The sequence below is a fragment of the Pseudorca crassidens genome, chromosome 3 (genome assembly GCF_039906515.1).
Source record: "Pseudorca crassidens isolate mPseCra1 chromosome 3, mPseCra1.hap1, whole genome shotgun sequence".
NCBI lineage: Eukaryota > Metazoa > Chordata > Mammalia > Artiodactyla > Delphinidae > Pseudorca > Pseudorca crassidens.
In genome coordinates, this window is record NC_090298.1 from 101,707,808 (window position 1) to 101,730,308 (window position 22,501).

Below are 22,501 nucleotides of genomic sequence, written 5' to 3' on the forward strand. Positions count from 1 at the left end.
GAATCACACGGTTGGTCTTTCTGACATCACCAGCCCCATCCTGAGTCATCCCATTGGCATAAACAGGGTTGTGATGGGGAAGGGAAGCACCATGAATAACAAAGATACCACTGTCACTCCAGAAAGTCTAAGGGATTAGAGGCTTCCTCCCAGGAACCAGGAACAAAAGTTAGCCAAATTCCTTATTATATTGGACCTGCATGAGTACCATTTTTTTCCTATCACCATGCCTATACCTCCAAAGTAAACTTTTAACACTGGGTAAAGAAATGCGTTTAACTGACACCAAGTCTTTGGATTTCATGAGAAGCCGGAGATCTCGTACTTTGTGTCCATCAGCCTTATTCCCCATACCTGGGCAGGGGGAGGGGGCAGGGGGAGGGGGAGGGGGAGTGTTCCCATCCACGGTTCTCGTCCAAGACCACCTCCAGTGTATGACTGTGGCTAGTGGTTGGGTAGCTGAGTCCCCAGTTTTCTAGGTTGCCTGGAATGCTTAAAGACTCAGTGTTGGTCTCATCTTATATCTGTACTTCTCTCCCTCACTGGTGACCTTGATCATTTAATTTTCTAAACTGGGTACTAGGCAAGCCCTCACGTTGAATGTACGGTAGGGGGAAACTCTCTTGTAGTTTCATTCCTGAGCTGCTGCTATTTTTTTTCCTTTGCAGTTCAGGCAATTTGTCTCTCCCACCTTCCAAAACACTAAGAAGGAAAAAACATATGTTTTACAAAAGAGAGGTACAGAGTAGATGCTGGACTGGAGTGGGGTGTTCAGAGCACCAAGAAACACAAACTCCTAACTCTGGAATCAGAGTCACCAGTAGGTCCTGGAGTTGTCCATTCTTGTTGTCTAGCACTCCCTCTAGTGACACCAGAATTCTCTGAGGTTACAAGTGGACATAGAAAATGACAAGCATCTTTAAAGAGGCATAAGGTGCTACAAGGTTACAGAGGGGAGTGATTGCTTCCATTGGGACCTAACATTTGACCTGGGACTTGAAGGATGACTATGGTTTGGAAATGTTGAAAGTGCAAGGAGAAAGGATCACATTAGCTAAGACCTGGAAGGAAAGAGAATCAGGCAAACAAAGAGTTACCCAATGTGACTGAAATTTTGAGTTCCTAGAGAAGAATTATGGAAGGTAAGTCCAAAAACTTTCCAAATGTCAAGGTCCGTGGAAGGCTAGGCCAAGGACAATGGGGAGTCCATAATCTGTGTTCTATTCTGAGAAGTGTTTTCACTTCTGAGGATCATGGGCAAGACCCTGTTTATTCCCCATCCATTGAGCAGGAACAAATGCAAACTGTCCTGGGCAAATGGGTGTTTATCCAGTTATCTCAAGACTCTTTCAGATAGAAACTACCATTTGATCATGGGCTGCTTTTGAATCCATGCTTTGAGTCTGGGCCTAGGCCTCCTTCATCTGTGTATGGGAAAAAGTTGTATAAAGAAAGGGCACTGATAACATTTGGCCATGCCCAAAGGCTGACTTGAACATGAAAAACAAGGTTTCACAGACTTAACTCAAAATACCTCTCATGTCTGTGCAAAGAAAAAGTGGCCAACTTAATTCTGTTTTGATTTTCTCTGATGTGTGACTTGATCTGTGGGCTGGATTTGCAGAGCCATGGTCGTGCCAAACTCCATTTGTGTTTAAGGCATACTCCTGACCAAATATGGATCGCTCATGTTTTGTGTGGACCATGTGTCTCGGTCCAACTACCCAATCCAGGACAGAGCCCTGGCCAGGGCTTGAACAGACACAACATAGACCAGCATTATGCGATGCATAAACAATTTTGCCTGAAATAACAGCATGTGAATAGCTCAGCTGGTAGATTTGTCAGCAGGAAGTATGATGTAGCCTGTGAATGGCTGCTGCTAAAATCACATTCTGATTGTTCCCTGCCAGCTTTAATCTCAGCCTCCAAAGCAAGGACAAGGAGGTTCTTAACTCCTTTTTGGAGCTTCTAAATTCCAGTGTCTTCTAGAGAGAGAGAGACTGGTAAAGAATAGTGTGATAGAAAGGAGAAGAGACTAAAAAAGAAGGTATAGAAAGAAGTAAGGAAGGAGGGAAGGAAGGGGGGAAGAGAGGGAGGGAGAGAAGGGGGAAGGAAGAAAAGAGAAAAAGAGACTCAGAAAGAAGGAAATAGTATGGTAGCGGGGGTGGGGGTGGGCAGGAGGAGACTGGAGCAGAACAAGAAAGGGCACAGGTAGGAGCAGGATGGAGGAAAACCCCTACAGACAAGGGCTGACACTTAGGAGAGTCAAACAAGGCCTGATGTATGTGGAATCCATCCCCTAGTGTCTGTTTCAGGGGAACTTTGGAGAGCTCACACATTCCATGGCATTGAGAAAGCCTGGCTAGCTGGATTGTCTTCTGACCCACTCCCTAGTATGGTTGTGCTTAAATTATTCCAATCCAACGGAACATCTGCCAATGTTGATTTAAGAGGATCAACACCCAACACCATGCTAAGTCTGGGTGTTTGTATTGGGTTTAAATGCAGGGCTTCTTGAACAGTAATCTGCATATCTGCTTCACGACGCTGCTGGCCTGGGTATAGCTCAGCTCCACAACCTCCAAGGAAAGTAGTCAGGGATAATCGATATCTATGTAGTGTCAGGGTGAGTGTGTGTGTGTGTGTGTGTATTTGGATTATTTCTTTTTTCCCTAAGCCATCCCCCGCCCCGTAAACTGTCTCATATGTAGTAGCTGCCTGATAAATAATTGTTGTATGAGTGAAGCTTTTGTCTCAGGGAGAATTTTGTATGTGCCCACTAAGGTCCACATTCATGTATTCGTTTTAACAAACATTATTGGGCACTTACTTTGTGCCAGGCAGTGTTCAAGAGAAAAACATCTCTGCTTTCACAGAATTCCACTCTAGCTAGCTTGGACCCAAGGTATCTACTTGGTGACTTCTTTCTGCTGCCACTTTTACTACCTAGGGAACCTCCCCAAATAATTCTATTTTGTGTTTAAAATATCTTAAAATTATTCCAAGTTCCACCATGCCGTGGATCATTGTGAGGATTAAGTGTGGTAGGGTGAGTAAAGCGCCTTACACAAAGTTTGTGCTTAGTAAATATTAGTTCTCTTCCCCTTTCAGGGGAAAAAGTCATTATAGTATATTAACTACCAGTTCAGATCACTCAAGTGATTAGGGCTGATGATGGGCTCCACTTACTAACTGTGAAATCTTAACCTGTCTAAAACTTGCTTTTCGCATCTCTAAAATGGGCAGGAGGAAAAGATTAAAGGAAGTAAGCACGTAAAGTCCTTAGTACAATGACTCATCATAGTATGAATCCTAAGATACTGTTCCTCCCACGGGGCTGATTCCATCCCAGTATGGGATAGGCCCAGATGGGATAGTCATCTGGATGATTGAAGAAAAATGTGGACAGGCTAGAACACTGGTTTGAAATTATCAAGAAGAAATTAAACAGGATGGATTCTAAAATCTGCCCTTAGATTAAAAGTAATTATTTAAGTTCCACCTGGGGCAGGGGCTTAGCTGTGGTGAGAGGGTCTAGGAGTGTTGGTTGATTAAACTCGGTGGTCCTAGGATGAGGCTTGGCCACTAACATAACTCCTGGGCTTCATTCATAGATGATGATTCCACAAGAGAGAAGTAATTTAAGTCACATCCCCCTAAATTATTACGTAAATTATTGTGCTCGGTTCTGAAAAAATGTGGACAAACTCAGAACGTCCAGGGATTGTGAGCCAGAGGGTACAGGATCTAGAAGCCTGCTCTGGGAAACAGTATAGCACACTGATTAAACATATGGGCTTTGGGACCAGACAGACTGACGTTCTAGCATTGGATGTCCTTCTTACTAAATGAGTCATCCTGAACACATCATTTAACTTCTCTAATTTCTTCATCTATAAAATGGATATTAAGTGAGATAATGCATTGTATTTATTAAGGTAAGACCTACTGCTGGAACAGAAAAAACTCTGACTTCTCAGTGACCCAATGTAATTACAGTTTATTTCTTGCCCATATCACAGTCCAATGTGGTTATTCTCATCAGATGGCCTTCCATGAGGTCATTCAGGGACCCAAGATCCTTCTGTCTCATGGTTGTACCTGCAGATGAGGTGACAGACTACTTTCTTCTTAACCTCATCAGCAGGGAAGTGACAAATCATTTCCACTCACATTCCATTGTCAAGAATTCAGTCCCGTGGCCATACCTAAGTGCAAGGGTTTCTGGGAAGTATACTAAATGCAAGTGCCCAAGAAGAAAGGAAATGAGTTTTGGTGAACACATAGCAGTTTCTGCCATAGTCCAGCATTCTGGTCATCAGTTACCCACTTCCTTCTTCCTCTACACTTACCTCTTTCCCAAAGGAGACAGCTCTGAATCCCATCCAGTTACTGCATCTGGCTCAGAGTCCAGGATCTCTGAAATATATAACCCTTTCTATCAGGTCTAGAAGAGGCTTCTCATGGTCCTACTCTCTATGAGAAACCCTCTGTCCATTGCCCTCCACCTGAGGATCTGGCTCCACCCTCTGAAAAATTTTCCATTCTCCTCCATAAGTACACCTAAGCTGAATATCGAGGAGTGTCCCTTTCAGTCTGTTCAGCTTTCTGATGGTATAAGTTCAGGGACCTGAAGGATGTTGATCATTTAAACAGTCCAAAGAGTTTTTGTGTTTTGGTTCAGGCTCAGGGTTTCTCTGGCAAGAGAATATTCTCAGAAACTTAGAAGGCTTCTGATCTATTTGCTTCTGTGAATTCCTTGTGCTAGTAACCATACACAAAGTTCTTTCTCAGATATTATTCTCCAACATTCATATTTCTTTGCTTTCTTGTCTCCATCTCTCTCAATTAAATGACAGCTTCTTTGAGGTCATTATATGTAGGGTAATATACCTTTAATCTGTTTTTTGCTCCAGGACTGAGTCACTTTGTTCAACTGAGAAGTCTTACTGGGCCATTATCCCCAAAGCATTCTTCAATTTCATCTCTTAACCTTTGGGGTCCAGAAGTGATTGATCTTTCCAACCTTGTAAGATCCTTGATTCCTAGACTTTCTCTGTACATTCCAATCTTCCTTGAAAATTGGCCAATTCTTTCCCAAGCTCATCTCTTTCTTGTAATACCTTGCTAAAGCCAGGTAGTTGCCAACATGCACCAGCACTCTGATCCTTTCTACGATTTCTAGAACTTCTGGAACTGGCCGCTAAGCCATTGCCACACATTTTGGGTTTTTGTTATGGCATCTGACTTCCACTACAAATCTCTGTATTAGTTAAGGTTACACTGGTTGCTGTAACAGACAAGCTTCATATTCTCAATGACTTAACACAGGAAAAAAAATTTTTTTTTTCCCTGGAAGAACCGCTTCTTTTATTTTATTTTATTTACTTATTTATTTTACATCTTTATTGGGGTATAATTGGTTTACAATGGTGTGTTAGTTTCTGCTTTATAACAAAGTGAATCAGTTATACATATACATATGTTCCCATATCTCTTCCCTCTTGCATCTCCCTCCCTCCCACCCTCCCTATCCCACCCCTCTAGGTGGTCACAAAGCACCGAGCTGACCTCCCTGTGCTATGCAGCTGCTTCCCACTAGCTATTTTACGTTTGGTAGTGTATATATGTCCATGCCACTCTCTCGCTTTGTCACAGCTTACTCTTCCCCCTCCCCATATCCTCAACTCCATTCTCTTATTCACATCACAGTCTAATGCAAGCATCATGGTGGGGTGGCTGTCCACGAACAGGCACCCAGGCTCCTATGGTCTCTTTTGCCTCCACCCACCTCTTGGTCTTCAGAATCCTCTCCATTCAGCAGGCAGAAGGCAAAGACATCCTGCTACAGCAGGGAAGACATTCCTACCCCTTACCACATTCTCAACACACAATAAATATTAGTTGCTCTTTCTGTTACTACACGTCCGTTGAAAATAACAGATGAAGGAAATGATGTATAGTTTTAGCCTGGAGTAAAGAAAACTTAGAGGAAACATGATAACAGCTTTCAAATGTCATGTAAAAGAAGAATTGGACTTAAGCGTAGCTCCAGAGGGCAAAACTGGGAGCAGCAGGCGAATGAGGCAGTTTTCCATGTAAGGTAAGGAGAACTTTCTTATAATTAGGCATGAATCCCAAATGTGGTCTTGCTTGAAAGATAGCAAGTGCTGCGGCACTGGGCGTGCAGAAGCAGAGACTGCTGTCAGAATCCTTAGAGAGAAGATTCCTGCTTTAGGGAACATTTCCAGCCAGAGGACTCCTGAGTCCTCTTTCAGCATTAATATTTCATTTTCTGTATTTGAGACAGTGGACAGAAAGAATTTTTTTTTTTGCCATACGCGGGCATCTCACTGTTGTGGCCTCTCCCGTTACGGAGCACAGGCTCCGGACGCGCAGGCTCAGCGGCCATGGCTCACGGGCGCAGCTGCTCCGCGGCTCGTGGGATCTTCCCGGAACGGGGCACGAACCCGCGTCCCCTGCATCGGCAGGCGGACTCTCAACCACTACGCCACCAGGGAAGCCCCAACAGAAAGGATTTTGATTGGTGATATCTCCAGCAATGTGTTGACCTCTGAGATTACTTCTCCTTAGCTAATAACTGCATGTTCTGCCTTTGGGAGCATTTACTACATCTTTGTTCATACGCTATTGGCAAAACGTTACGTCCTCCCTATCTCATTGCTGCATCTGACCCAATAAAATCTCCAAGAGACCTTCTTCAGCCCCACTGCACAGTTAGTCACTGAAGGAAATGGACTCATATATTATTCTACCACCCACCTAATTGTTCAGGCCTGAAACCTGGGAGTTATCCTCATCTCACTCACTGCCACCTCTGACCCATCACCAAGTACTTGCTCTTCCATTTCCTAAATATTTTGCAAATCTGTCCACTTCTTTTCATTCCCATATGTTTCTCTCCAGTACAGGCCGCTATTGTCTTTCACCTGCCTCCTTCCCATCCATTTTTCACACAGGAGCCAGACTGAGCCTTTTGCCTTTCGATATGCATAAACGGTATGATTCGTGGCCCACAACGTCAGCTGTGTAAAAAATACCACGGGACTTTATTTTTCATGGATCACCCTTCTCTTAATTTTGAAGGCCAGTCCTTCCAGGCTGATAGAAATGTTATCCCCAGGCATTCCTGAGATTTCTCTGGCTCCCTGGAATTGTGTCAGTCTTCCAGGTTCTTGTATGATCAAGGTTTAGGGGCAGCCAACAGATGTCCTCTGGGATGACCATCGCCCACATCTCTGTTTCTTTTTTAGGAGCTCCCTGGTGTCTCACTGCTGCTGACAGGTTGTCCCCATACACCCACCATTCCAGAACCTACTAATCACTCTCTTCTTCCCCAAGTCCAAAGGAATCGATTTTTCTAACCTGCAGGGAAGCCCCTATCTCCATCCTCCTTCACCCTACAATGCCTTCCTACTTCCTTTGCAGATCTCCAAGTTCCCTAAGTGCTTAGGCTTCAAAAATTAAAGCAGAAATTCTTGCATGGTGTATCTTCTTACTACCCTGCAAGTAGCACACCTCCCCCAATACTGGAAAGCACAGTCAGATATTGGTTTAAAAACGAAAAAGATAAAGAAGAAAATGGTGGACAGAAAAAAAAAGCCTAAACTACTCTTTCAGAATACTCTCAGGCCCCATGTACAAATCTGCTTGTGTTGCATCCCCACTTAATTGTTCCCTACCGCCCTTGGGATCAAGTTCAAATGTATCTCACAGTCTTGGGGGCTTTTGCATGATAGCATCCCTGCCCCCACCCCCTGCAACTTCTCTAATCCCCTTCTTCCTTTTTCTCAGACACCCTGGACAGTCCTCTCTGCCTGCAGTAAACCAGGTGTGGAGTCTCCAAATACGTGGGTCCTGGGCTTGGAATGTTCTTTGCTTGCCCCTCTCCCCACCTGGCTCTCTGCTTAGCAAGCTCCAGGTCTGGGCTAAAATACATGTTCCTCGGGGAGGCTGCCCTGCCCTGACAAGGTTTGATCCATTGTTCTGGGATCTCACAGCAGCACCTGTACGGCTCCTTCCCTGCCTGGGCTGTGTGCCTGTTCAGTGTCTGGAAGGCCCACAAGGGTGCTGATGGTGTCTGCCATATTGACTGCTCTATTCCCAGTGCTGAGCAAGGGGCCTGGCTACTTGAGAAGCACTTTCTCAGTGCTTCAGAGAAGGCCCTAGAATGCCATCTTACTACTAGGTAACTTGATGCACTGCAGAACTGGAGCGAGTATGTTTGTGATTTTCTGTTCTGGCTTATCTGTGCCCTCCTTTTCCCCCTATGGAGCTATGAGTAAGGATTTGAATTTAAACCAAGCTCATCTATGAAACATTTTACAGACACTTATATTCATCCTTACTAGAGATTTGCTTTTCATTCAGAATATTCTCATACTTTTTCTTGGACTTCCTCCTACAAATGTCTGCACAGCCTAGTTTCTGTGGGAGCAAAGGGGAGGAGGGGAAGGATAAGAGAGGGAGGGGAGGGAGACTGCATTTTTGTTCACAGAAGCAATGGACCCTAGAATAGCAGGGCTCTGGGAGCGAGAACATTGAAGCTCAATTATTTTTAGGGAATGTATGTTTGTTTTTAACACATTGGGAGCTTGTTTCAGAGATCTCCACGCTATGCAAAAAAGAAAAAAAAAAAAAAAGAGAAACAGGAAATGAAAAAGTCAGCAGAAAGAAGGTCAGACAAAGTTCCCAAAGCCTCCAACATCAATAATTTTTTTAAAAGGGGGAAAAAAAGCCAATTTTTTTTTAATGAAAAGAAAACCCTGTTTTATTAACTGATGATAGCTTTATGACAGTTGTGTGATCTGGTCTATAATTTCTAAGTCATTCTTGAACTTGGCCCTCTGGAATCTCTCTTCCAGTTGCTCAGGAACTAAATCTCGACAGCATGATTTCTATGCTGCAAACTGACATCCCGGCCTCCTGGCACAGTGATATTCACATGGTTAAGCAGATGTGAACTGTGTGCGTGGGGACATTCCCATACCCTGGTGTCACACCCTTCCAGGGACTATATAACATAATGGTGCAAAAACAAAATTAGTCTGGTCCCGCCACATAAATAATACTTTAATATTGCCAAAAGAAGTTGTCTCTCTTTTTTTCCTTCCAGTCTTTAATGAGTTCCCTTCTCTCTACTAAGCACTGAATCAGGCCCTAGATAGTTCCAAAACGGAGCTTTGAAATCCTGACTTTGAAAAAGAACAGTGCGATCATATCAGGATATGATTTTCCTAAAAACAGGGACATCTTGAAAAGGGAATCCTCTGAAATTATGAAGTTATTTATTGCAAACTTGAGATCACTTGTCTTATGGCAGACAAGTGAGTGCTCCCTAGGGCAGGGGAAAAAGTTCTACTTAACTAAAATAATTGTAGACCTCAAACAGTCTTATAAATAAAGATGAAAAACGTACTGGTATTGTACTTTTGCTTCTGAAAATTTATCCAGTGAAAATTAATCCTAACGATGGAGAAAGCTTCATGCACAAAGATGTCCAATGTAATTTTATTTAAAAGAGGAAAACAATCTAATGCCTTTAAATTAATTATTTGCTTAATGCAATATTATGCAGCCTTTTAAAATAAGGTGTACAAAGAATCAATGAATGCTTGGAAAGTTGTCATGTTGTCATGTTAACTTATAATGTAAAATTTTAAATACAGTGTGACCACAAACATTCAACTCAATAGCCATGAATAGAGAAAAGAACGGACATAATTTACCAACACTTGTGATTTGTTGCTCTTTGGGTGTTTGGATTATGGGTAGTTTTTCCTTTTACTTTCCTATATAAGTATGTAAAGTATGTAATGTTTACAGTGAAGGAAGAAAAACCTTTATTTTTCCAACAAAGAATTATCTTAGCCTCAGCTTTTCTTCCACTCAAACAATGTATATACTTGACTCTTTTTTTTCTTTTAATTAATTTATTTTTTAAAATTTTTTTATCTTTTTAAAAATTGTTTTATTTTTGGCTGCGTTGGGTCTTCGTTGCTGCACGCGGGCTTTCTCTAGTTGTGGTGAGCGGGGGCTACTCTTCGTTGCGGTGCACGGGCTTATTGCAGTGGCTTCTCTTGTTGCAGAGCACGGGCTCTAGGCGCGTGGGCTTCAGTAGTTGTGGTGCGCGGGCTCAGTAGTCGTGCCCCGTGGGCTCTAGAGCGCAGGCTCAGTCGTTGTGGCACATGGGCTTAGTTGCTCCGCGGCATGTGGGATCTTCCCGGACCAGGGCTTGAACCGCTGTCCCCTGCATTGGCAGGCGGATTCTTAACCACTGTGCCACCAGGGAAGCCCCATACTTAACTCTTAAAGCAAATTGGATGAATGATTTTGACTACTCATCTGCCATATACTGTTATTTAGTTATCATTAGAGAGTACCACATTAATTATATAAAAATGATGAAAGGCCAACTTCTCTTCCTGCTGCCCTGGATGAAATAGTACATACCCATTTATTTTTCAGAAGAAGAAAAATCTTATTGGTAGTTTAAACCTAGGGTAATGGATCTGAATTGCACATTCACTGGTGGAGAACTTCCTGTCTGGGTTGCTTTATCTAGTGTCTAGTTTATAAATTGAAGAAACAAATTCAGCCAAAATAATTATAATAAAATCATAACACAAAAAAGAAACAAACCCCCAAATGCTAGTTGCTATTAACCAGATGATCCCCAAGCAATTTCTGTACAACTACTCACTTAATGTCACAGATCTTTAGAACTGGTCCCATTTGTAGGTGGAAAGATGAAATCACAGTGTACAAGTTATCAGCTTCCAGAGGAATTTCATTTGTAATGACGCTATCCAGTTTTTTCTAAATAACACGCATGAATGTAATCCAAACACACACTGTTACTACATGATAGAAGCAGAACATATTTGGTTTTAATAAGTGACCACATTAAAAAAGAATTATGAGTCAGATTGATGAAGATATAGGGATACATGGGAAAACTGCAAGCTTCCAGCAAAATCAGAGAGAATCTCGAGTAATTCATCCACATGAAGGATGAATCCTTTCTCATGTCAGGAGAAGTTTGTGTAGGAGTCTCAGTTTGTGTAGCTGAAACGTTCTTTTTCAAATTTGGCTGGTTTTCTATATGAGGATGTGAAATGACTAAGGCATCATTTTCCTTCTTCTTTTGAAAAAAAGGGTAATAACAGCTTTCTTTTGGTATCTATGATTGTATGCTTTCATGTACGATCTCTAAAGGCAGAGGAAATTGTAGGATATAACTAAACAGGAATTGATGCAAAGCAGATACCTCCTCTCCTGAGAAGATGACCCGTGGTTAAGGACCATCTTTTTCCCTGCGAACTCTGGCATTGTGGAGTGGAAGGACAGGCAGGTGCCTCTTGAATGTGTGACCCCAAATCAATGAGAAGAGCAGAGTGGGTAGCCTGGGTAGGAGGACGCTCAAGAGAGGGAAGCATCCAGTATCAGGCTGGACACATCAATTTCTAAACCTCCTCTCCTCAAGAAACTCTCTGAGTTAGAAACAACCATTTCATTTTCAACTCTGCCTTATGACTTGCGTGTTCCCCAGACTAAAGGCAGCGGGCTAAACTATGTACTGTGGAGCTCCCTTTGCCTCCAAGGCTATAAGGCTGGCACTGGCTTCTCTCCCTGTCAGAGCCACTGCCAAACACCTGGCAGACGAAATGCATTTGTTGACTCCCGGGATGGGAGAAAACGATCACATGTGTCCAGCAGTGTACGAGAGTGCCTTGTCTTCAGTCCTCTGGCTCTGACCTAGAATGGCAGGGATGGCTGGGTGAGTTTGTATTTCTGAACGATCCCCAAAGTCTTCCTTCATCTGGCATTACTGCAGTTTGGGTTGTGGTTGTTCTTCCACTTGTCATTCTTGTGCTCCTGGAGTGGAGTGTCTCTAGCTGAAACAGGGGGATGGGTGGTAGCAGCAGGAAGAAGGGGAACAGGGGTGACTCCTAGCCCCATACGTCCCAATCCTGCTTCCAACCTATAGACCCAAGGATTTTTTAAAGTAAGTGAAATACGCCTTATGTGGGAGAGAATTATTTGACAGCCAGACCATAAATCCATCATTTCCCCCAACTCTTCCAGGACCCATCCAAAGTTTGCAATGCCTGCCCCCCTGGTCTTTGCCCGTCAGAATCTCACCTGATTTCAAGATGTAATTCAAATTACCTCTTCTGCAGAATCCTTCTCTGATGCCCACAGGTCAGAAGGGTCAGTTTTCTCTTCCGTGTGATTATCTGCATTTTCTGTATTGTGTATTAGGACATGTGTAGTGGGAGCTGTATCATACCTGCTGGCCTCTGCCACAATCCAGGGTTACCGGGGGTGCCTCACGCCTCTGCATCAGCAGCAGGCTGGACAGAGGCGAGAGCATGGCATTCTCCTTGTAACCCACGTGGGGCTTGGTGGGTCTTGTGGAAGGGAAGTGACCGGGCTTGTGGAGGTTCTGGTACAAGGGCTGATTTAGTACAGGCATTTGCAGTGAATTCTCCTAATAATGAAACTTTTAAGTGAGCTGAGGCTTAGCTGCCTCTAAATGATAGCCTAGAGCCTGGGGAGCCAGATGGAGTGAACCGCTGGCTGGGAGAAAACCGGGCCCCGTGATGTGAATGAATGCTTTAGTGCTGCGCCTCCCCAGTGTGCCTCCAGGCTCTGAGAAATTTCCTGTTGGATACTGTAAGCTCCCAAAGCGTGTGGACTGTGATGGCCCTACTTACTTGTGTAGCCCGGTGCCCCATGCATAGGACTATTTAATAAATACTGTTTAATGCTGACCACTCTCATAGCACGAGGTGAGGGTGCTCTCCCTGTGCCCCAGGGAGCAGAGGGCTGGCGGTGGCCCACCAGAAACAGTACATGGACTGCTTGTAGTTAATGATGTTTGCTGAATGCTGGGGGAGTAGTGCGATCCTGCCCAGCTTTTGTGGGAAGTAACAGGAAAATAGAACTTGTGTTCCTCTCCCTGAAACCTGCTTATGGCCTGATATAAAGCTTAGTCCCAGAAAATAAGGCCAGAGCTGAAGAAATATGTCGAGGCAGGAAGGATTTTAATAAAGACTGAAAAACTCCACCTGATTATTCACTATGAGTTTTCAAGCCTTCTGTGATTGCTGCCTCATTATGATGTTGGAAAAGTGACTTTTTCTGTGAACTCAATTCTTTCGCCAAAAAAAAAAAAAAGAGCAGTTACAGGTGTTTTCATGTTTCTGCTTAAGGTAGCTCCATAAAAATCTTGTAAGTTACGTTTTAAAAATAAAACTCACAGGAATAAGAAGAAGGTTTGCTTCCTGTGCTGAAAAAGGCCATAGCGTCGTATCCGCCTGGGAACAGAGGGAAACAGGCTTTCTCTCTGCTGGCTCATCACGGATGAGTCCCCTTCAAAACGAAGCCAAACACAGGATTTTCTGTCTTCTTCCTTAATCTTCCATTTGTTCAATGTTGTTCAAGGTCCTTCATATTTTATGTGTGAATTTAGAATTCAGAATCTCTGGAAACATTTGTTAACTTGGCTGATAGGAACACGAGAACTTTCTAACACATCTACCCCATTTCCTGGTCAGAATATGCTCTGTTTTTCTTCCACAGATGCTCTTGTGACCCCTGTTTTCTGCCATTAAACCTCCCCGCTGAGCTCTGAAATTCTGTTACATGCTATGCTGAGCGTTTCATATTCCTGAGCTCATTTTATCCTCACAGTAACCTTTCAGACAGGTGTAGTGGACATTCTTCGCGGCCAACCAGCATCTGAACTCCCTTTCTCTTGGAGGATTCCCAGCCTGAGGTCTAAGTAGAGTCAGAGACTCCCTTCCTCCCTTTATGGAAACTAAAAACTTACTTTCTCAGCCTCCCGTGTAGCTGGGCTGGGGACAAGTCACTGAGGCTCCATCAGTCAGATGGACCTGTTCTGGACCTCACCAGCGAGCCAATGACACAAAGGGGCAGGGACCACCTGGGGCATGTCCTGGTCAGGAGAGCCATAGCCAGGTTCCAAGAGCAACAGTTGCCAGCATCAGCAGCCAGTGAGCACTGCTGTCACAGTGGCATCTCCATGGGACCAGTCTGAGGCATGACTTTGGACATGGCTCCTGGCTATGCAGCCTGGGCAGTCTCCAACTCCTCAATCCCTTTTACATGATCCCTTTCTGCTTACATTAGCCACAGCGACATCTGTTGCTGAAACTAAGACTCTCGACAGAGACATGGATACTATTATTAACCCTGCTTACAGATACTAATACTGAGGCTAGAGATGTTGAGTAACCTGCCTAAGGTCCACCAGCTAACAAGGGGTAGAGCTTGGACTCAAACACAGGTGTGCTGGATTTCAGAGCCCGTGCCCTTCACGTCCACCTCAGAGTACCCTGGGTGCTACATTGCATCACAGAGCTCCTCACACCTCATAGTGTTGAAAGAGGGGGCAGGGATCTAGGACAGGTGCCCTCAACGCACTCTGAACCTTATAGTTTAGAGCCCATGAACACCCATTTTCTAGGCCCTTAATGTCCTGGGTTGGCCAAAAAGTTCATTCGGGCTTTTCTGTAACATCTTACGGGAAACCCCGAACGAACTTTTTGGCCAAGCCAATACTTGGTCTCTTTTAAACTCCTATTAGTATTATTGCTGTTTCACAGCTGAGGAAACCAAAACTAAGTAACTGAGGTTGTTTCTTGCCCAAGGCCACATGCTCAATTCCAGGTGATTCCAAGACTGAGCACTTTCCTCTCTGCTGTCTGTTCACAAATGCTACATCTATACTTGTCTATAAATTATGGCCTTTTTATCTATCTGCTTAATCTCATATCATTATGTGGGAAATAAGGGTGTGATCACTGAAGGTTTTAGGCTAGAGATAGTTTCTTTTGTCTTGATTTAATATTCCTGACTGATCATTCAAGCCATTTGGTAAGATTGTCCCATTTTCCAAGTGGAAAGATTTTCTACTAACAAAAATTCATTTTCTGTGTATGGCATGAGACAAGATTCCAGTTATATGTGTTTTCCCCATGTGAAAAGCCAGTTGTCCAGCACCATTGAATGAATAGCCTACTATTTCCCCACTAACTTGAAATGCCACTTCTGTCGTACACCGTTTCCATATAAGTTACACACCTGTCTCTGGATAGTTAAAGCAACACATTTTGTCCCCAGATTTTGATATCTGCGTTTGCATCTTGTTCAGTTCTAAATATTTCATAATTGCCATTTGATTTTGCCCATGAATTATTTAGAAGTAAGTTTTTAAATTTTCCCAATGTCTAGATTTGTAATTTGTTTAAATTTGCTATTGAAATTTCCAGACATCAGGATTTGTTTTTATGTAAACTACACTTTGACTTTGATTTCTAAGTGTAATACACTGAGGTATGAGAGTGTGGTCTGTATGACAAGGTACTGCTCTGTCCATTACAATAGTCATTAATGTCATGTGACTGAGGAGCTCTTGAAATGTGGCTAGTCCAAATTCAGATGTGCTATATTTCTAAGACTTAGTATGAGAAAGAAATTATATTCGGATATAGTGGATAAAATAAAATATACTGTTAAAATTAATTTCACCTGCTTCTTTTTCACATTTTTTAATGTGGCTATTAGAAGCTCTGTAATTACCTGTATGACTCACTTTCTATTTCTATTGGATAGCACTGGTATAGATTATTTCGTATTTTTGACAGTAGCTTTGTGGCTTAGTGTTTGGTCAATTTTTGTAAATATTCGGGTGTACTTGAAAGGAACGCAGACTCTTTTGGTGGGTACAGAGCTCTCTACATATTCATTAGATCAAGCCTATTAATTGAATTGTTCGTCTATCCTACATCCTTATGAATTTTTTGCCTATCAGATTCTGAGAGGTGTGTTAAAACCCTCCTACTAGAAGTGTGCATTTATTAATTTTGTCCTGTAATTCTGTCCATTTTTGTTTCAGATATTTTTGAAGCTGTTTTGTTAGGTGCATTTGATTTTTTTTTTTTTTTTTTGAGTCTGAGGGTTGTTGTATCTTTTGGGTGATTTTTGCCCTCTACCTTTCTATAGTATATTTGTGTTCTTTTAGAGGTTATTCAAAATGTTAACATGTGACCTCTGAAGTTAATCAACATTTCTCCCTTCTTCTCACACTTCTTGAGAACCTGGGCTGCTGTAACTCACATCACTACCAGGATCCCACCTTCCTCCATCCACTTTGTATGCCTTCTTGTTTTTCAGACTTTTAGAATTAGACTTTCTGTCGTTGTTTTTAATATAGTTAATGCATATATATGCATTGTTTAAACTTTTGCATCTTGCTTCTCAATTATTACTTCTGTATTCAGGTTTCTTCTTACTGAAGAAAAGGCCTTAGGGGTTTTCTCAGCAAGTATCTATGACTGTTAAACCCTTGATTATTGTCTGAAGTAGCATTATTTTACCTTCACTCTTTGAATGGTTTATTTAACTGGATACAGTGTTTTATGATGCCTATTCTTCAAAAGTGAAAGTGAAACAATGACTCTGGTAGACACAATAATGTTGCCCCAAAGATGTCCGAGTCCACATCCTAATACCTGGAACCTGTGAATGTTACCTTCTATGGCATAAGGGACTTCGCAGATGTGATTAGGATACTGAGAAGAGGAGAATCTCCTGGGTATCCAGGTGGCCCCAGTGTCATCACAAGGGTCTTTGTAAGAGGAAGATAGGCGATTCAGTGTCAGAGACAGGGAAGGAGACGTGATGATAGACACAGAGTGTGTGAGTGAGAGAATGGAAGGGAGGAAATGAAGGGGAGAGAGAGAGGGAGAGGTTGAATATGCTACACTGCTGGCATTGAATGCGAAGGAGGGGCCGAGAGCCAAGGAATGCTGGCAGCCTCCAGAAGCTGAAAGGCAAGAAAATGGATTCATCCCTAGAGCCTCCAGTAGGAGCCAGCCTGCCAAGACCTTGACTTTAGCCCTGCGAGACCTCTAGAACTGTAAGGTGATAAATCCGTGTTATTTTAAGACACTAAGTGTCTGGTAATTTGTTATAGCTGCAACAGGAAACTAATATAACTACTACAGACTGTATAATAGTAAAAACGAGAATAGGCAGATTGAGTGCAATATAACTAGATCACAGAGGCTATAATTAGTGAGTTACTTATCACAAGTTATTTTAATTTAAAGATATTATTCCATCACTTTCTGACCTTTTCTTTCTCCTTTCTGTCTTTGTTCAGTCTGTCCTGTTTGCACCTACAACAGTGTCTGGCATAAAGCAGGGTTTCATAAATATTTGAGGAAAGTGTTGAATACAGGAATGAATGGATAGTCACTCTAGTTGTTGTTCCTTGGTAGGTAATCTATCTTTTCATTCTGGTTATTTTTAAAACTTTCTATCTTTGGTGTTTTGCTGTATCTAGATGTGTCTAGGTACACAGTGATTCTCATTTACCTTGATGGACTGATTTGCTTCCTAATAGGAGGATGCATGTCTTTTCTCAATTTCAGAAAATTCTCCAGCTTTTCAGCCATATCAGCTATGGAAAAATGGGATACTTTTCTTGTGATTTAAAATAATCTTTAGAATAACTGCATTGTTTTATTTTATTCGGAAAAGTTTGTTCTTTTTCTAACTTAATAAGAAAATGGTTTATGTCACGATCCCTGAAGCTATAGTCACAACCACCTATCTACATAATGTACAATTTAAAGTGAACAAACACAGTTCTCTACAACAGAATAATGTAATACATGTTGATCCCTAAAATAAGTATCCATAGTCTCAAGCAGTCCTTGGAAATACTAAAAGAAATTCTGAATATCACAGGGAAGTTCTTTTCTTTAAACTGTGTTTGAGGAAACTCAGTTTTATAACCTTCTTCTTTATCTAAATTAAGACTAAGGGCTAACCTACTGCTCTGCATTCTTAAAGTTCTATTAGGGCTGTCTTCTCATTCTGATGTTCTTCACTAACTGCTAATGAAACATACATCCTCTAGTTTTGACCTATAATTGTAACACATGTTCTAGTAAAATTATTCAGGGCTTATGATAATTTAGTTCCATACCCTCGTTCTTTCTTTTTTTCTGTTTATAGAGCACGTATGTATATTGGATTTTGCTTTTTATTCTCCATCCTTCTTAAACTCACAATCATATTTTCCATCTTTCTTTTATTTAATCTCTCTGTGCTATTGTCTAAGTAATTTGCCCACAACTATCTCCTAATTCATTAATGGTTTCCATAGCTGTGGCTGATCTGCTTTTAATGCAGCTATTAAGTTTTAACTTCAGTGCCTACATTTTTATTTTCAGAAGTTTTATTTCGTTTTTTTCAAAATCTTTTAGTTAATTTAATTGTATCCTATTATTTCATTATGGTTTCTATTCCTTCCTTCGTTTCTTTTACCATTTCAGAGTATACTTCTTTATAGTTCTTTTAACATTATCAAACTCTAATTATTCTATTAGTTATATAGGCTGTCTCATTTATTGTGGATTATTTCCTCATTACTTTATAATTTTTTAGGAGGGCTCATTATTAGTAGGGATTTTTAAGGGAGTCTGATGCACCCTAGATTATGGGAGTATTTTTATAAAGCAGTTTGCTTCTCTTGGGTGCCCAGTTTTTAACATTAACTTTTCATATTGATACTCCATGATACTCAGTGACATAAATTTAGACTCAACATTTGCGAGTGACCTAGGCTTCAAGTGTCTGTCTCTTAGTGGGAGACATTGGAGTTTTCTCCTCCCTTCCTTCCTTCCTTCCTTCCTACCTTCCTCCCTCCCTCCCTCCCTCCCTCCCTCCCGTTTTTTGTACCTGCTTCACTGAAGTCCTGAATCTAATGTCTGGGTCTAACTAAACTACAATACTAGTAGCAAATTGGGAAAGAAGAAATCATCGGGAAATTCCTCTCTCTCCATAGCCACTCAACACACCTAGTTTATATAGATTTAGTATTGTACAGTAAAATATTTCTCACTGAATGTTATTTTACCATGTATTTCAACATTTTCTGTTCTCAGAAAATGAAAGAAAAAAGTGATTACTCAAATGAGCAGTGTCCCTATGACTCCTGCTTTTCATTTCAAGGAGCAACAGTTTAATAAAATAGTAATGCCAGAAAATAAGTCCATTAGGTTTCACTTTTGCTAGCTGCATGTAAGTACCCTTACTCTAATTATAACAGAGAGGTCATTCCTAAGGAATTACTAACTTTCAAATAATATGAGATAATTATTCCCAAGAGAATCAGACAAATTTGTAAGACAAATACAGTTGAAATTTCAGACATCAATCTCTTTTAAACCATAGCCTGGGAACAAGGGAACTATGAAATATAATTTTACCCCAAGGTCCAACAAATGACTGCATGAAAATGATTTCCCGCCTGCCAAAAAAGAAAAAAAGAAAAGAAAAGAAAAAAAACAACAACTTTATTTTGGTACATAGCCTAATACTTGTACAGGGTGTTGTTTTGTTTAAATAATAAAAAAAAATCCCTGAAGGAAAAAAATCATTTTCTTCCAAATGAAGAGTTTTAGAAATAAATTTAGTGTGTATTTTAGGAACCATTTGCTCTGTGTTAGTCAGCTTAACGTTGAGTCCCTTCGGCATGTAGCCAATAGAATATTGGACCAGGCTTCTCATTTAGAATAGCATTTGGCTTGCTGAGTGTCTCTCAACTTTTCACTAAAATACACATGAAGACATTGGAAGAGGTGAAATGTACACCATCGCCAATAAGTGGAACTCACGGTCAACCCACAGACCAAATTGGAGATGAATTTCCTTTAGATTCAACACCAATTATCCTAGATTTTAAAATGAATAGTCTACCTTCCTGAACAGTGCTTGTGGAAAGAGAAAAACTATCTCCCTTGGTACCAACCCCCCAAATCTTGGAAGCAGCCCATTTATAGCAGAGTTTCCCAAACTGGTGCATCTAGAAGCTTGATTCCTAAGGGGTTTCCCTCTTGGAAAAGAGCCTATGTTCAAAAGTTTGGGCACTTCTGAAAAATATATCTCTTTTTGGAAATTCAAAAAGTACATCAGCGATAGTAAAGTTTGTAAGAGTTCTTGCAGAATAAAAACTTTTAAAATATTGTTTAACTTAGAATTTCTGAAATGCATTTAACCACACAGTCCACTATTTTTTCCTGTGTAATAAAACGTGTTAACACCCTATAGCACCTGTATTTCGAGAAGCGTGCTTCGGAAACACTCCCTACGTGCGTAGCCATATAGAGTCAGCTTTTAAAGAACCAGAATATTATTTCTCTTCCCTCTCCTCTCTTTTCATGTTGAGATCAAATTCTTTAAAAATAACTGAGTAAGTGTCAGGTCTGGGGGAGCTTCCCTTAGAGAAAAGCCTTAACAGAGTAGAATAAGATAAAAATAAAGCAGCATGTAACGAAAATGAAGAGCAGTAAATTATACAGGGATTGTGAAGGGTCATGTATTCAGCAAATATGATTTAAATGCAAATAATAAGAAACCAATTTTATTTAAGCAAGTTTTTTAATGTTCATATAGAAAAATGGACAAGAAAGTATAGCCAGAAAAATTCTGATAAATAAGTGTAATGAGAGGAATTAGCTTAACCAGTTTGGCCTCTTTGTATAAAGACAACATGTAAAACAAGGTAGCTCTGGCACAAAAATAGACAAAGTGCTCTCAGTGGAAGAAAACAGAAGATCCAGAAGTTCCCAGACTGAAATACACAAGAACATTCAGCATATGACAATGGTAGCCTCTCAAGTTAGTAGGAAGAAATCACACAACCCCTTATACAGTGTTCACTACGTGCCAGAGTGTCTAAGCCTTTTACGTGTATGAATTATTTCATCCCTACAAACACTCTCTGAAGAAAGTAATATTATTAACCTCAATTTATAGATAAGGAATTTGAGGCTAGTATGTGAGCAGAGTTTGAACTGAACCCCAGGCTACAGATCCTGTACTTTAATTTTTATACTCGTCAAACTGTTATATAAAAATGTTCATCAGATAATTACTGTTAAGTAAAAACAGTAGGATATAGCCTTAAATATATGTATACACATATACATATAAATTATGACCTCAAACTATATGTATGTATTTACATAACAGTATATTTATATTTTATGTATGTATATGAAAATAACTAGAAGGGAAAATACCAACTGGTTAGCAGTTTGGGAATTATATGTGAGCCTAATTTTTTTAATTTATAATTTGGTACAGTTTCCTAATTTCCTACAATGACATTGCTTTTATGATTGGAAAAAAATAGAAATATTAAGAAATATTATATAAATATAAGATAAACAATGCTCTGATATTAAAATAAATATACTTAGCATATGGCTTTAGCTGAAAAATTGATATTTTTTAGGAAACTGTGAAACTTCAAAAAAATATATTTGTTGGGGGGTTCCCAGCCCTTGGTTCCTCTTGGCTGCCATTACTGGCCCTCTAGAGAAAGAGTTTGAGAAGCATTGGGGTAAGACTGGAAATAGTGGAGTTAGATATCTAGGGTGGTAAAAATTATTATTATGATCCCATCACTCTTTCTGGCTAGTGATATCTAATTCTTAAGGTAGCCAATGAAAGAATGATCATAGACACCATTTTTGGAATCCTGTTTCAGAAAACCCAGATTTTCCACTGCCAAGCAAATTGTACCTGAAGGTTTATGGTGAGTTCTATAATTCTTGGTACCATTCAGGCCCAACACTAATAGAGCTGCAACGTAAAGAAATGGTTTGACAGGCCCTTGATCACTGTCCCTACTGTAGAGCAAACCACTGTTAGACCCCTGAGATGGATAAACATTCATCTCTTTTAAAAAGATACAGAGGGAAAGAGAGGTTGAATATATTGACCATGTTTTAAGTCTTGGTGATGTTGAAATGTTACCTCCGCGGCCCCTCTGGCCACTGTAAGCCCAGTCAGCGGCCCCTGCTCTGCCTCCTTCAAGCCCCATCAGTCATAGCATTTGGGATGCTGTGTGGTTTACCTTGGTTTTCTTGTCTGTCCCGGTTCTCAGATTGCAAACTTGAGGCACACACCACAGGTTCTCCATATCCCATCTCTCAGCACAGAGGAAGTACTTAGTAGTAAGTCCGTACTCCGAGAATGAATTGAGGAATTAATGCCTTTTAATTCTGCCTTAAAATGGAGAGTAGGCAGTTTGGGAGTGAATCTCAAGGGATTGGACAGGGGTGGAGATAAACTCAGAAGTCATAAAAGTGATACCACATACATCTAGAACCTTATAATGCAAAAACTGTTCATTTTCATATATATTCTCTCTACTGAACCTATTGGGTTGGCCCAAAAGTTCATTTGGGTTTTTATGTAACACCTCACAGAAAAACCCAACCGAACTTTTGGGGCAACCCAGTATGGGGTAGGCAAGTATCATCATAAGCATTTTCTTAGGTGAGAACCTTGAGGTTCAGAGAGGTGATATGGCTTGTTCAATGACGTTCAGCTAGGACGTAAAAAAAAATGTTAACAGACAGTTATG